We start from the raw sequence: 15,730 nt of genomic DNA, 5'->3' as shown, positions 1-15,730 counted from the left end.
CTATGTTGACATTTTTAAACATTATTATGTTAAAAGCAAACAGTTAACTGATCTAGACTCCAATGCCAGACCCTCTGGGTGAGCGATAGCAGAAATCTCTGGTCGCTCTGGCTTTGTGGGGCTGCTTGACCTCTGCCCCCTGCATTCTTGTTTCCGAGGTCAGCCTGAGATTTGGGCAGAGTCTATATACAGAATTCAGGGCTCCTCCCTCTGCCGGTTCTTTCTGTGGCTCCCACCCTCACTGTCCAACGTCTGAGGTTGCCTAAATCTGTCTTTTAGTTCTTCATGTCATTGAGACTGTGGGTTTTCTATCTGGATTTTTACCCTGACCTCAAACCATACCCCTGAATACGGAAACCCACCCAGGGCTCTTCCTGTCTTCTCCATGTTGCCTTCCCACCAGGAGCTGCCTGCCTTTGATTATTCTGCACTCTCGCCAGGCAGTAGCATAGTTGCATCTGCAGGACAGGGTTGATGGAGTTGCGGCTCCGTCCTTACCAGAAGCCCAAAGCCCTGCTGTTTGCTCAAAGTCACAGCAGTGGGAGGGCAGGCACCTCTCTGGGTCACACCTGCACCCCGTGGGATTAGCTACGTCAGTTACTCAAGACACCTGTGCAGCCCAGGAGCGGATGCAACTGTGCCTCAGCAGCAGCAGAAACAGACTGAAGTGGACTTTATACCCTCAGCCAGCACTGCCCAGAGGAACTTTCTAAGGTCACTGTGGTTTGCATCTAGTAGTATCCCCACAGGAGCTCATATGTTAGGCAATGCAAGAATGTTCAGAGGTGAAATGATTAGAATATGGGAGCTGCAACCTCATTCGTGGATTAATCCATTTGGTGGACTGTGGGGAATAACTGTAGACCCGTGGGGCGTGGTTGGAGGAAGTGAGTCCTGAGATGTACCCTGGGACTGTGTCTTGTCTCTGGCTTCTAGCTCCACCTGCCCCTCTGCTTCTGAGCTGCCACAAACTCACGACTTTTCTCCATCACGTCCTTTCACCAGGATGTTCTGCCTCGTCTCAGATGCAGAGCAACGGAGTTGGCCAATCATGGACTGAGACCTCTGAAACCATAAGCCCAAATTAAACTTTTCCTCCTCTAAGTTGTTCTCATCCAGTATTTTGTTCATAGGAACAACAACAACAACAAAAACCTGACAACGCGGTGGTTCTATTAGCTGCACTGCCCAATGCAGCAGCCACTAGACAGTGGCTTCATATATTGAGAAATTGAACTCTTAATTTTATTTCATTTAAGTTTAGACTGAAATGACTACATGTGGTGAGTGGCTGCCCTGTTGGGCAGCACAACTCGAAGCAAACTCAACAAATCAAAGTCTAGATTTATAGAAATACATAAAGCAAGGCAAAATTTAAAAAAAAAAATTCAAAAAGATTTACTGCAAGAAAAAGAAAACTCACCCAGGACATCTGAAATAGCATTTTATTGCCCCCCCAAAATATGTGTATGCCAAGAATCAACCCTTTCAGAGCCCTGCTGGAGCGCAGAGTCACTTGTGGAATTTCAAACTGAGAGGTAAATTAGAGAGCAATTACCAAGGACACAAAATAAATTTTTTAAAGTTATGAATTCCCCCAAGATATTTGGTACATAATGTGATTTATAAAAACTAGATTTACCTGTTCCTTCTGGGGAGCACACTCCTGGCTGGAAGTGAATTTGCCTGTCACAGGCGTCACCTCGGTCTTGCCTGGCAAAGGGTGTCCTGGGTGGTGGGCGCCTGTCTGAGCCTCCGTGCCAGCGGTGGGCCAGGGCGGGGCATCTGGCAACAGGCCACACATAACTGGCCTGTCCTCCCTCCTCACCCCCTTCCCTCCTCCCTCCTCTTCCCCCTCCCTCCTCCACCATCTTCCCTCCTCCACCAACCTCCCCCTCCTCCTCCCTCCCCCCTCCACCATCCTCCCTCCTCCTCCTCCCGCCTCCTCCTCCTCCTCCCTCCTCCCTCCTCTCCCCCTCCCTCCTCCACATCTTCCCTCTTCCATCCTCCTCCCTCTCCTCCTCCCTCCTCCCCATCCTCCTCCTCCCTCTCCCCTCCTCCCCCTCCCTCCTCCTCCTCCCTCCTCCCTCCTTCCTCCTGGAGAGGTTTAGAGTGCCGAGGTCTGACTCAGCTGCCTGGCTGGTGCTCACCACAGCTCTGTGGCCTCGGGTGCCTCAGGCTCCACATCTGTAAATTGGGGAGATGAAGTGCACCCACCTCCCAGGGCTGCCCGTGATATGGTGCACCAACAAGGCTAGAGGACTTGGCAGAGCATTCGGAGCCACTGAGGCCTGTTCAGCGCAGCTCTCCTGGAGGCCATTCTCCCTGCTCAGCTTCTCTCCCCTCCCTTTCTGCCAGCCGCCACCCCAAGGCTCAGCCTCATGCCCCGTCCCTGGCCCTGGCCTGGAGCCTGGACTGCTGCCCAGCCTCCTCCCCCGCGCAGCTCTCCCTCCTGTGAGGAGCTCTGCCCTATTCCCTTGGGCTCCATGGGGCTCTTGGTGGGCAGGGGTGGGGGGGTGAGTCAATCTAACACTGAGCTGAGGACAAGACCCTCCACATCCGAGGGGTGACCCCAATTCAGGAACCAAGACAAATAGTATTTTAATGCAATGGTTTTAAAAACCCGAATTGATGCTCAGAGTCTCAGATCAGTGTTCCTTGAAGACGGGATCCATCCTTTACTTCCCAGGTGCCCCCACTGCCCCCGCCCCACCTGGTTGGAGCACCTCTTCAACACTGGGGTTTTGTTCCTTATGGGATTTTCACACTAACTTGGACTTTGGGGAGTATTACTTTAGGGCATTATGTACCTTGATTCCTGTGGTTTGGCCACTCCTCCTTTAACTTCTTGCCTGGTCCTCATTTGCCTCCCCGTGTCCCCCAGCCCCTGCCCAGCACATCCTCGAGAGCAGAGACAGTTCCAGGGGAAGCAGCTCAGGGTCTCCACGGTGACATCCCCAGGGACCCTCTAGCTCACTCACTTCTACTCCAACCTGGTGTCCTTGGAAGCCAGGGGAGAGCCCAGCCCTGACTCACATACGGGAAGAAGGTGACCCTTGACACCATGGTCCCAAGTGCTCCCAAACAACCCATGTCATGCATCTCTAAGGTCATGACAACAACCACACAGTGCAGCCTGAAGAAGAAAGCCACGCTCTCCTTCTCCATGGCAGCCCAAGGAACCAGGCCTTGGCAGCCTCTCGACAGCCACGTCACCCTTCGGGGATTTGAGCTGACGTCATCTCTCCCTCCCCAGCCCCTCTCCTGGCCTCTCTCCTCCACTCCCGCTCCCCTCTGGCTTCCTCTTCATCAATCAGTGCTGAGGAGAGACCACAGGGCAGGGTGGTGGGTGGGGTGAGCCACCCGGAGGAGCGTGCCCAGCCCTGCCAACCCTGTCATCGTCTCCTGTCGTGCCCACCACACTCTCTCTCCAGACCCAGAATAGCTCCTGGCCTCCCGGGCCCCGCCTTGGCCTCAGCCTGCAGTGCCGCATGCTGCGGTCCAGGGGGAGAAGCTACCCGGCCTTCAAAGGCTCGGGTGGAGTGACAGGAGCCAGGGAGGCCTCTCCTCTGTCCTGAACCTGCGGGCAGTGGGGAGAGAAGCTGGCACCGACGTTCCACCAGCCAGAGTGGGAACCAGCAGGGTCACATCCCCACAGCCCTCCTGCTGACCAGGGTAGGGGGTCCTGGCTCCCACATGTCCCTGCTGGCCACCAACGAGGGCAGCCTGGGTGTTCCAGAGCTGGGGCGGGGCGGGAGCCGGGGCTCTGCGTGAGGCAGCGCTAGGCACACTCCTGACCTCGCCGCCCTTGGCATTAGCCCTGAGCGAGGCTGTGGTCCCCCGGGCCCCCCCTGCCCACCTACCAGATCTTTGCATTTTGAAGTTCTGCCTTATTGAGTCAGTCGATAGCTAGTGTCTGACGGCTCTGGAACCTTCCAGTTCCCAGCACCGGAGAGTGGGTGCCTGGCACAGCCCGGGGGCAGGGGTGTCCGGCCCCACCCCAGCCCCATGGCCTGGGCGTCATCCCAGGTCAGCAGTGTCCACCTGGGTGTGATCGGTGGCTACTTAATGACCCCTGGCTGTCTTCCTCAGGGGATCTTGGAGCAGGGTGGTAGAGTCATTACTGCCCCCTGCAGAGGCTCTCAGACCCTGGTCACGTGCCCACAGCTGGGTCTGAACCTGGCCAGCTCCGTGTGGGCCCAGAGCCCGGCACTGTCCTCCAGGTGACACGGCTGGTCGAGGCAGGACCGAAGCCAGACTCTCAGGGCACAGTGCACCTCCCTGGCACAGCAGCCCAGGGCCCCCAGCTCCCTGTGACGTCCACCCTGGGTGACCACCACTGAGCTCCGCAGGCTGGAAGCTGAAGGGCAGAGGCTGGCAGGGATGCCCAGCCTTGGGGAGGCCAGGCCTGTGCTCAGGCCCCAGGTGGCCTGGCCTCTGCCTCCCGTCTGATCTTGGCAAGGATTCCAAGGTTCGCGACCCTGGGGCACAGGCAGGACGGGCAGGTGGGGAGGGAAGGCTGCCCACCTGGCCATGGGGGGAGCGCGAGAGCAGCCCCCACACAGAAAGGAGAGGCAGAGGAAGGCGGGCCCCAAGCTCCACCCATCCACCGCCTCCTTCTTGGGGTTCCCTGCCCTGTGGACGGGCCAGGCCATGACCCGTGGCTCTGGTGTGCCAGGGGTCCCAGGGGGCAGCACAGGGACAGCAGCCCTTGGTTGGCACTCTGCCCCCAGGCAGGGAAGAGCGGAGGCAGGGGTCCTTGCGGCCCTCACCTTCCCGCTCTCCCTCTGCTCCTCAGCTGGCTTCTTTCCTGAAGTGGGACCCGTGGGGACGCCAGGAGAAGCAGGCAGCTCTCTGCGGGCCTGGCACTGCTTTGGGTGGGCACCTCTTGTCCCGCAGCGGGCGCTCTGCTCCAGGAGCCAAGCAAGGAAGCCCCATCCAGGGGGACGGCGGACCCCACCGGCAGCTTTCCCTCGGGGACCTTGGTGGAGAGGACCCGAGGCTCGGCCTGGCCCCCCAGGTCTTGTGGGCTTAGCCCCTGACCAACTGTGGGGTAGGGAAGGCACTGGGCCTCGGATTCCTCATCTGTCTAACGGGCCACTGGAGCCCATGCTGGGTGATAAAGAAAGTTAATGTAAAAGCGGCCAAAGCGCCCCACAACCAAGAACTGAGCTTCTTTTCTTCCTCCCCCCTTCCCTTCCCTCCAAGTTAGTTTCAGAATCCAAATCCCTTTCCATCTCTGCGTGGAAATGGACAAGGTCATTGTTGTTGATGCAGAGATTCTGGAAGGTTCCAGGGGAAATCTGCCAGAGCCAGGCACAGAGCTCACCACAGCCGCACCCTCCCGACTTCACAGGGGACCTGGGTCTGGAAGTCCCTGCTCCAGGCTGACAATCCCCTGGCACAACTGGGCATGTCCCCTTGTAGCTCACTGGGTCCCTCCTGCTCCCTCCTGCACTCAGAGGTGGAGCTGCAGAGTGGCACCGAGGCGCCCAGCCTGGCGGGGTTGGGGGCAGCAGGATGCAGGATGGAGCATGAGGGAGAGAAGGCTGTCCCCGAGCCCTGGGTGACCCGTGAGAGCACCAGGAAACCAGGGACCACGCTGACTGTCTGCTGGGGGTCCCTAGTTGCCATGTGAGCCCCTTGTGTTGGAGGTCACAGGCCACAGGAAGCCGGGACACCAGAGTGGAGAGCTCTGCCCGCTACGGGGGGATTCCCCACGGCAGGCGATGAAGCTGGGGGCTCAGAGCCAGTGCCCCCTGTGCCCCCTGTGCCCTGTTGGAAGAGCAGAGAAAGTGGGAGGAACAGAAGGAGGCGGAGGAGGAGGAAGAAGAGAGACTTCGAGGATGGGAGGAAGGAGGGAGGGCCAGGGGGCCCAGGCAGTGGGGCCAGCTGGTATCCATGGTGGAGCAAGGTGAATTGTCATTCCATGAGCTTCAGCCACTTAAAACTGACAAGGAACGTAGCATCCCGACTCCGTCTTCACAGATGAGAAGTTCAGAGACTTGCTCGACTGCACACAGCTGGAATGTTCTGGAGAATTCTAAGTGTGGACACCAGGGTCTGCACTTGTAACTGCTGCATGGCCCTTTCCCGGCTTAGGAGAACAGGACGCACTCTGGTTAGAGTCCGAGCTCCCTAATAACCTGGATCCAGCTCTTCGCCACGCGGCTGGTACCAGATGGCTCACGTGTCCCAGCTCCCAAGCCCCGGGAGGGAGTGTCCGTTATAATTGTGCCCACTCGGACGGGCGAGCCACACCTGGCTCTTCCAACAGAGCTGGAGGGCCCCGAGAGCTGTCCTGCTTCTTTCTCCTCTGGTGGGTGAGCTGTGTCCAGCGCAGGAAGGTCGCCCTCCTCTATTTAAAAAGCAGCGTATTCATAGGCCTCTTGTCCCTCTCATGGCCAGCTAAAGGGCTGGCTCTTGCTCTCTGGATGTGTTGGTCTGGAAGGAGCCTGCAGCTCCCCATCTCAGTGACCCGCGTCGGTGGCTGCACCTCCACCCTGGGTGTCTGATGTCACTGGAGGGAGAGGAATGGTCCCTGTCTGTGTCATTTCTTGGCGGTGACTTCTGATGAGTGGTATTCCCCAGGCCCAGCCCTGGGAAGCGCTGTGTGTCCCATCCTCCCTCCTGCAGGGACGTCCCTGCTCCCCCCCACCCCATCTCTTTTGTCCTTTTTTCTCCTTCCTGGCGCCCCTTTCCCGAGGTGCAGGCTCCAGCCTCCCCAGGTGCTGGGAGTCTGCGGCATTTCAATCCCATGTTTGCTTTTTATGAAAGCGAAGCAATCCTGTCTACAGAATATTAAGTGGCTCGGGCGGCTTTGGGCGGCAGAACTGCTAATCCGCCGACATCTGCTCTGTATGTGATCTTGGCGCCCGGCGCCCTGCTATGTCCCCCCACCTGGGCCCTTCCTCATCCTCTCCTCTGCTCAGCGCCAGTCTCTTGGGGTCCAGACTGGGAGCCTGTAGCCCCTGCCCAGGGCTGGGCGCACAGCTGATAAGCCAGGAGGGGACTAGAGGTGGCAGTCCCCATCCCTCCCTCCTCCCAGCCTGGTTCCTCCAGGAAGTCTGAGCCCCTTCCTGGGCTCGAGCACCTGGAGGGGCCCCTGAAGACAGAGGAGACACCCACGGAGGAGGTGGAGAGCTCGTAATTTAGATGTTGTGATGAAACCCACACTCAGTCCACTTAGTAACGTCACCCAACAACACACCAGTAAGGGCAGGTCAATACTGGGCACACGGGGCAGCCAGCGCTCCAGGGGAAGAGTGGGTCCCATCGAGGGGGCTTCCTGGAGAAGGTGGGCTCAGAGCCAGGACTCGATGGGCAGAACCCCCACTGGCAGGGAGGACACGTCCAGGAGGAGGGAGGGGACGTATGGAAGGATGTTGGCTAGGGAACCCGTCACAGGTACCAGACCGAGAGGCTGACACATGCCGATTCATGTTCTCACTGTTCTGGTCCCTGGAAGTCCCAAATCAGGGGGTGGGCGGGGGAGGGGTATCTGCTGAGGACTCTCTCCTCCGGCCTCTGTGTGGTGACAATTAGCGGCTCCTTGGGCACAGCACCAGTTTCCAAAGGTTAGCATGACTTGGCTGCTGTCCCCAGGTCACCAGAGAGTCTCCTGGAAGGAGCAGAAGACCCGAGAGGGGCCAGAGGTGAGGGGCTGATGCCACCCCAGAGCTGGTCCCAGCCCCTCATGGAGGTCATAGAACCTTACAGCCCCAGCTCCCTATATCCCTCCTCCATCCTTCCTTCCACCACTCCCCCAGTGCACCCCAATAGGAAGGAACAGGGGTTCCAAGAGGACGTGTTGGGGCCACTAAACGCATCTCCTTGGAGAGGCTTCTCCAGGCCAGACTTGCCCCTAGGGAGGGTGGGCCCCAGCACCCTGGTCCCACCCCCTCCACCCAGAACTGGGAATTTCCAGAAGGGCTCAGGAACACGGACCTTTCCTGGTGACTCTGGGCCTCAGACCTCTGTTCTTTTCTGTCCTGGGTCTTTCTGGCTTTTCAAAGAGCAGCTGCCAGGGGCGGGCGCCGTCAGGTGGAGGGCATAGGCAGGCACGGAGCCCACTCCCTGTTGGGAGGCACACTGGCCCCGGGACCTCAGGCAAGGCCATTTGATCTCTCGAGGCCTCTATTTCCTAATCTTTAATACAGGAATAATAGTAGTACAGGTTCACTTTCCAGGGTGACCTTGGGGACCCTGATATTAAACAGGCAATGTGTGTGGGTAAAGCCTCAACACCAGGAAAGGCCCGTCGACTCCGGCCTCAGGTTCCCGCGGGCTTGTGGCCCCAGCCCCTCCTCCTTCTCTTGCCTCTAACACCCGTGGGTGCTTCCATGCTCCACGCTCCCTCCATGTGCAGAGTGGGGACCAAGGGCTCCCTCTGGCCCTTCACTCCAGACCCCCACATCAACCTCCTCCTCCATCTACATCCTCCCATCCCAAAGGCAGCATGGTGCTGTGGCCACCAGCCCTGGCCCAAGGGTGCCCCCAGAACCAGGACACGAACACACCCAGGCTGTCCTTGAGAGCTACCCTTCACAGTCCCTATCTCCAAGTGCCAGGCGGAGGATCAGGGAGAGGGCTCTGGAGCTGACGGCTTGCCAGGGCGAGGGCTGAGAGTGCACAATGAACGAAGCCAGACTCTGGATCAGGAGGAAGTCGCGGAGGGAACCCTGTCTGAGAATCGGCCCTCCCAAGGCGGCTGGCACAGGGGTAGCACCCTCCCTGAGCTCTGCGGTCAGTGGGCCAAGTTCAAATCCTGTTCCCCCACGTCCTACCAATGTGGTCTGGGGCAGGAGGCTTGAGCTAGTGCCTGCTTCTCACCTCTAAAGGGGGTGGAACCCCAGTGCCTGGGGTTGGATGCTGGGATGCGAACCCAGATGGCACATGATGGTCACCCAGTACCTGCTGGTCATTAGAATGATCAGATTGGATGTTGGGAGGCCAAAGGACAGAGGCCCAGGGCCACCGGTGGGACCTGCTCTTCCATATTCTCTGCACACTGCGTCTGCCCACCCTTCTTCATCCCTCCAAGTGGCCCCAGACTTTGGTTGTGTCACAGCTTAGCAAGATGATGGTTCCCAAGGGCCTGAGCTCCTGCCTCCTCCAAGTGCAGATGCACGGCCTCGCAGGGCCCCTTCCCTGTGGCCCTCAGGAGCTTGGCAAAGTGAGTGGAGGCTGGGCCAGGAGAGGCTGGTGGTGTGGGAACCAGGGCAGGGCAGTGGGCGGATGCCCCTGGAACCCTCCCAGGCCTGATCCTCCGCCATGGGCATGGGGACGTCCACCACCTGGGTCCTCTGCCCCCTTCCCTTCAACTCATGACACAGATGTCACGAGTCCTTGCCAAGCTGCCTTAACATGAGGGAATTCTATCTCAAATATGTTGCACAAATGAATAATAAAAACAAAGGAAAATTACCCTCTTTATTGAAACTCATTTTATGAATAAAACAATTATTCTGGTAATTGAAAAAATGTGTCGTTAAATTAAATGCAGTGGTTCCTATTAAAATTTTAGTGCGTTTTTGCTGCTGCCGGCTAGAGGCTGGTAATTATAGTCGAGAGTTTCGCTTTCTCTTTATTGTTTTTTAATCTCTCTGTGCTGCGGCTCTCCAACGATATTTTATGTCAAAGAGATTTAGAGCTGCGCCCCGGACGGGGGAGAAGCTGGCCGAGGGTGGGGGCGGCCGGGGATTGCAGCGGCATCTGCCTCGACTCGAGGTTGCCTGTCACTCCGGCTGTCCAACAGCCTTGGTTGGCCTCTTCGCCCATCTGTCAGTCTGGCGGCAGCCAATCACAGCTCTCCGAATGCAGCGCCTTCCCCTCCCCTTCCCCCTGATTTCCCTCTACTGGAAAGGGGCAGCGAATTGCAGCCTGGAGTAGGGGCTGGGCCTGGGTGTCACGCCCTCCCGTCCCCGTTTGGAAAGCTGCAGGGTGGGGTGGGCGGGGCAGACCTCTGAGGCTCTTCCTGCCCTTGGGGGGGCGGTTGAGGCTGGGTGTGGCAGCTCTTAGTGTGTAAGCCTGGTGAGGACAGGGACCCTGCTTGTCCTGCTAGCCTGCATCCAGAGCGTCCAGGCGAATCCATGTCCAGGGAGGAGGGAGAAAGGAAGGGCAGTGGTGCAGCCTGCCTGCCCAGGATGGGTTTGGAACAAGATAACAGGGCAGGAGAATGGCCTACAAGAGCTGGGGGTTCCCTTCCAGCATCGCCCACCCCCACCCCCCAACACACACACCAGAGACAGTAGGAGGAAACCAGCGGCCTCAGCCGCTCCCTCTCCATTCCTGGCAGGAGCTGCGAGGCTCCTGCACTGCCTTGGACGTCCGTGGCTGCCCTTGGTGTGTTATATGTCTCTGGCCTCCTTTCTGTGCTCTGCCTGGGAGATTAAGCCCCTGGTGGGCAAGGTCTCTGGCCGCAACCTGCCACTGGGCGCTTGATGGACTGGCCAGGGTGGGAACTTCTGGGCGTTTATCTCCAAGGCACCAGGAGCTGGTGAGGAGCCAGGCGCCATTGTCCAGTAGAGTCAGATGAGCCCTGGGCAGGAAGGAAAGCTGGGTGAGCCCAAGCCTCCTGCCTGTGGGCCATCTTGCCTCCCACGGGGCCCTCCTGGGCCCTTGCTCTCAAACCCTTTCCTCCTCCTTGTTCTGTTCTGGTCCCAGTGTGGGCAGCTCCGGGGTCAGCAGTCTCAGGCTGGGCTTGCTAATGGGAGGGGAGAAGGAAAGGCATCTCCCTCTTCCTGACTCCCTGTCACTCCTGGAAAGGGGTGTTTGGCTTATGACACCGGCTGGCAGTAGACAGGCGACTCTCTGGGCTCTCAATCCTCCCTGGACCCCTCCAGCCCAGGAGTGGAAGAGGCGTCCATCCTGAGTTGCTAATCTCTGGGTGACCTCACTGTCCTCCGTTTGGCTTCTCCCATCACCTGCAACCAGTTCTCCTTCTGTATAAAGATGACAGTGGTTTGTTTTCCTCACTGGGCTCTGACCAGACACCCACCCTGCCAACATCCTAGGGAGAGAAGGACAGAGAGCGCTAGCTAGGGGCCACAGGGGCCAGGGTGTGGTCAGAGAGGTCACAAGCTCCATGGCCTCCCGGCTCCCTCCCAGCCTCCTCCCTGGCTGTCCCCCACCCAGGGGAAGTTGCTGCGTGCCACTGACCTCTGCAGTGTACTCCCCAAACAAGTGGCTGCTCATGTCCAGCCCGTTCTAATTACCATTAGATGCTGATCCATCCACACTGGGACAGCTCCTCATTTTGCAGTAATTGAGCTATTTTCCCAGCAGGGCAAAGGGTTAGCAGTTTAAGGGGTCCTTCCTGGGGATGCAGCATTCAGCAGAATATATTTCAGATCCATTAACTCTGGAGCACAGTGGCCAGGAGGCTGCAGGAGCTGGGAGACAGCAGTTCCTGCCCTGTCAGCCCGCCACCTCGCTGCCCCTTGGCCCCTGCCACATGCAGTCCAAAGCTCCACCAAGCACGTGGCCTGGTCAGCCCAACTCACCCTGATCTGGAGGAGGCCAGGGGCTCTAGACCTGGAAAGACTGGGCTGCACAGCCAGATGCCCTGGGAGCCCTGGAATCACAAGCCTGAGTCTCACAGGGACTTGGTGCAGGGAGTGGGAGGGTGGACAGTGCAGTCTTGAACTTACCTGCTTCTCTCCGTCCCTACCCATGTCACTGACTGTCTTATTCTGGATTTTGGTCTCTTGATCATAGCTAGTCCCCACCTGGCCTCCCTCTGCAGTCTCCAAATTGCAGCCAGTGATCTTTCAATACAGAAGTCTTATCTGTCACCCTTCAGTGCTCCCTGTCACCTTCTTCCTTGTGTCCTCCCTTGTGGTCACTGTCCCTAAATCTCCGTTTAACCCCCTCCCCCATACACCTTGGCACATGGAGTTCTCTTTGCCCTCTCCCTAGAGCATGTCCCCACCTCTGCACGGTGACACCCATCTGTCCTTCCTCTGGGAAGCCTTCTTGACCCCTCCAGGCAGGAATAGCCCCACCCCTGCCCCATGGCACTTCCTGGCACCTGTTTCAGTTCCCCCACTTTCCCTGGTCTGGGAGGCTTGATGGGTCTCTTTTGCTGGGCACCCAGAGGATACTTTGGGGTGAATAAATGAGGCATTGCGTCACCTCACTCAGAGTTAATCAAGTACAAGCTGAAGGGCAAGGAGAATCTGCAGAGTTCTAAGCAAAGAAGGGTCTGTGCAGGATTATCCGAATAAGAGCTGGCCCGCTGTGCGGCAATCCGGGCAGGCTGGCTGGAGGAGGGAGCCCCTCCTCTCTCCCTCGGCCCTCTCCTGGCCCCCTCTGTGCTCCTCACTCCTGCCTCTTCTGTCACACTGAGAGCTTCTTCATGAGCAAAGGCCACTGTTTGCTGGGGTTTCCTTTGCAGGGAATCGTTCCCTTATCAGCCAGCAACAGGGCCAGGGCAGGCCTGCGGGTACCTGGTGCCGCGGTGAGCAAAAGAGGCCGATGGCATCATGCTGACAGGCGTCCTTGGTGCGTCTCTGTGGGAGGCAGTTGGGGTCGTCATTGAAACCCAGAGTGGTGCTGAGGCGAAAGCTGACAGCCACAGCTGCTGGGGACAATGACACATCTAGTGGTGTCTGAGCCAGTAGCTAGGGCCAGAGAAGACTGGGCTGTGCCCCAGCAGAGCCACCTTCCCGGTGCCTGTCCCCTCCCAGGGACAGCAGCAGACCCAAGTGTGCAGGTCAAAGGTGGCAGTCACCTTTGAGAAGGAAGAAGGCCTGATTTCCTCCTGCTCCAAAATCAGACAGCGTCCACCCAAGTTCTGGGCAGTGTCCAAGGTCATGTCCTCCCCAGGGAGAAGGTGGGCTACCTCGGGCCTCCTGGGAGCAGGCCCCACTGTCCTCTGGGCATCAAGAGCTAGGCCATTGGGCACCCCAGCAAGTGTGATCTGCAGAGGGACAGTGGGGGCCGGTCAGCAGAGAGCCCAGGACTCCTGGTTCCTGTGGCAGTGGGACTTTGGGCTCAGTTTTAACATCCCCAAATGATACTGGGATTATATGTCACCTTGTCCCCAGGGAGCTGCAGGGAGAGGCTTAGAGAGAGTGGGCAGGTGGGTGCAGTGCAGCACTGGCAGGAAGATCCCCTGGCTTCTGGAGGCCCAGGTCCCACTGCAGGCCAGGCTTCCTCCTGGGAGCATATCTGGAGTCCTCCAAGCCCGAGGCAGCAGAAGGGCAAGTGTCCAGGACTGAATGCATTAGGCAAGTGGCCTGAGCACTCCCAGCCTCAGGGGAGTGGTAATGCTCCCGCTGATGTGACGTCAGATCAGACAGCAAAAAGCCTCCAGTACGGTCCCTAGCGTCTCTGCCTCCTGACCAACACAAGAGTCCAGTGGCAGCCTTGCAGAAGGTCTTCATGCCACCTGCCCTGGCTGGGTCATCTGGCCACTCTGCCTGAGGTGGAGAGGGTGAAGGCCTTGCTGGCCTCCACTGCCCCCTTCCTCCCTTTGGGAGCCTGTGCTGCAGACCTGCCGGCTCTGAGTGACTGTCACCGCAGAAGCAGCACAGCAACCCTTGTCCTCCTTGTGCACAGTGGCCGGAGACCCAAAGCCTACGACCCATCCAGGCCCCTGGTGAATGGATGGTGGGGGTGCTGATGGTGTCAGTCAGTGGTTGTGGGACAAAGGAGACTGGGCTAAAGCCAGACCGGGTGCTCTAGGGTGGGTGGTGTGGAGCCAGCCAACTCGGGGCTGGAGCCAAGTCCTGCTCTGTCCCAGCAAGGTGGCACAGAGAAGTGGCTAAGAGTGCAGCCTGGCTCCTGGGAGTGGGGAGAGGGCCCCAGCTCCACCACAGCTAGGCTGCACCAGCGGGCGGTGCCGAGCTCCTCCAGCTGCCCTGCCCTCGGACCCCTGGCGTCTCCAGTGCCCGGGCACTTGAAAACGTCTACAGACTCTGAAAAGTAAAGTTGTCAGCTCGTGGCAGATTCTGCCTCAACCTGAAAGGGCCCTGTGGGTTTCTGGACCCTTCCACAGGCCATGAGGCCCCAGAGACAGCTCATCAGCACGGCGGGGCTCTCGGCGGCACCTGTCACCCAGGCTGGGCTGCAGCCCCGGGCAGGCCTGGGAACGGCCTTCTGCAAACGTCACACGGGAAGGGAGACGTGGCCCTTCCTTGACCAAAGACATTCCACCCTTCTGTTCTCGCTGCGCTGCCTGCCTCAGGGAGCGCTGGCCCGTGGATCCCAGGTCCATAAGCATGTCCCACGCCATGAAGAAGCAGCTGGCCCAGAGTCACATCAGAGCAGAAGTGCCCATTAAGCCACCCTGGGCTGCCAGTCCCAGGGGCCACGTTCAGTCGTGCCAGGCTAATGAATTCATTGATGAATGGATTCTTTCCTCGGTGGCCCATGGGAGGGACAGGCCTGATGTGGCCTCTGCCTGCCCCGACACTGTCTGCGGGGGAGAGAGACCAGGTCAGCTGGGCCCACCCATCTCTCTGCCACCCCCGCTGTCACCCCCTTTGGGGTGTTTTCCCAGACGTCCCCTCCCCAGCACCCGTCTTCTGGGGGGGGTCGGAGTCTGTGGCTGGTTTGGCCTCAGCCCAGGTGGTACTGCAGCCTACCCTCTCCCTGAACCAGCCCTCCCTGCTCCGCTGCCCCACCCAGTCCTGAGAGGCAGAGAAGGCATGCGCCCCCAGCCCGGAGACCCCTCCCCACCCAAGGCTGTTCCCGGCTCCTTCCTGCTCACCAGGTGGACCCCCTTCTTGTCCTCCCTGAGGTGCTGTGAGGAGCCCCAGCTCCGTGGAGGGATGGGGCAGTCTGGGGGCTTCAGGGGCCCAGCACAGGCTAAAGAGCCTCCCTCTGTCCAGAAAGAGGGAGGGTCTTATCCCAGGGTCCACTGCGAGACCGGCAGGGGGATGAGCCAGAACCGTCCCCAACAGGCAGGTTGTCCCTGGGGCAGCCTCGCGCCTCAGCAGGACACCTCCTGAGAGCAGCTGCTGGCCACAGTGCAGCCCAGTGGGGCCTTCCATTAATTGGCCTTAATCAGGTTGGGGGAGCAGCTGGAGGTGGCAGCTCTGTCCCCTCTCCACTTCCCCTTGTGACATTCCTAATCAGCCCTCTGGGTCCCAGGCAGTGTGGAGTGGGGGTGGGGGCTTCTCCATCTCTGTCCCTCCGCCAGCTTGCAGCCAGGCACACGCACTTCTCCGCCGCCGTCCCCAGCCTGCCTGGTGGCACCCCTTCCTGACCCTGCCCTCACCCCCCCACACTGTCTGTCAAGCAGCGCTCCTGTGCATACATTGGTTAATTAAGGAGGAAAGTCCCTGGGATGTGACACAAGGAGCACTCCACAGGGTCCCCTCCTGCAGCCTGGACCCGACCTACTTAAAATGGGGAGTGGGTTGGGCGAGGGGTGGGGTGAGCCCAGTGGGTGAGCTCCTATGACTCCTCTGCAGGGCCACCTCGGGCAGGGGACCCCCAACAGGGCCCAAGGGGGAAGGAGCCTGGGCTGCAGGCTCCCTCTGCAGAGGACGGGGTGGGAGGGGAGGGGGAGGGCGGGGGGGTGGGAGGAGGAGGGCGGGTGGAGGGCTCCCTGCTCTGAGATCTGCAGCCTGGGTGATTGACAGAGCCTGGCATGGCGGCTCCAGACCTCTCAGACCCTGCGGTTCCCCTGTGCGCCTCGGAATTCCCACGGGAGCCCTTTCCCTTCTGCAAGTCTGTTTTCCACTGTGAGATGAAGGGGTTAGGTTGACGCCAGCTGAAG

Source organism: Urocitellus parryii, chromosome 7 (genome assembly GCF_045843805.1).
Source record: "Urocitellus parryii isolate mUroPar1 chromosome 7, mUroPar1.hap1, whole genome shotgun sequence".
Lineage (NCBI taxonomy): Eukaryota > Metazoa > Chordata > Mammalia > Rodentia > Sciuridae > Urocitellus > Urocitellus parryii.
Note: the sequence above shows the minus strand (reverse complement) of the source record.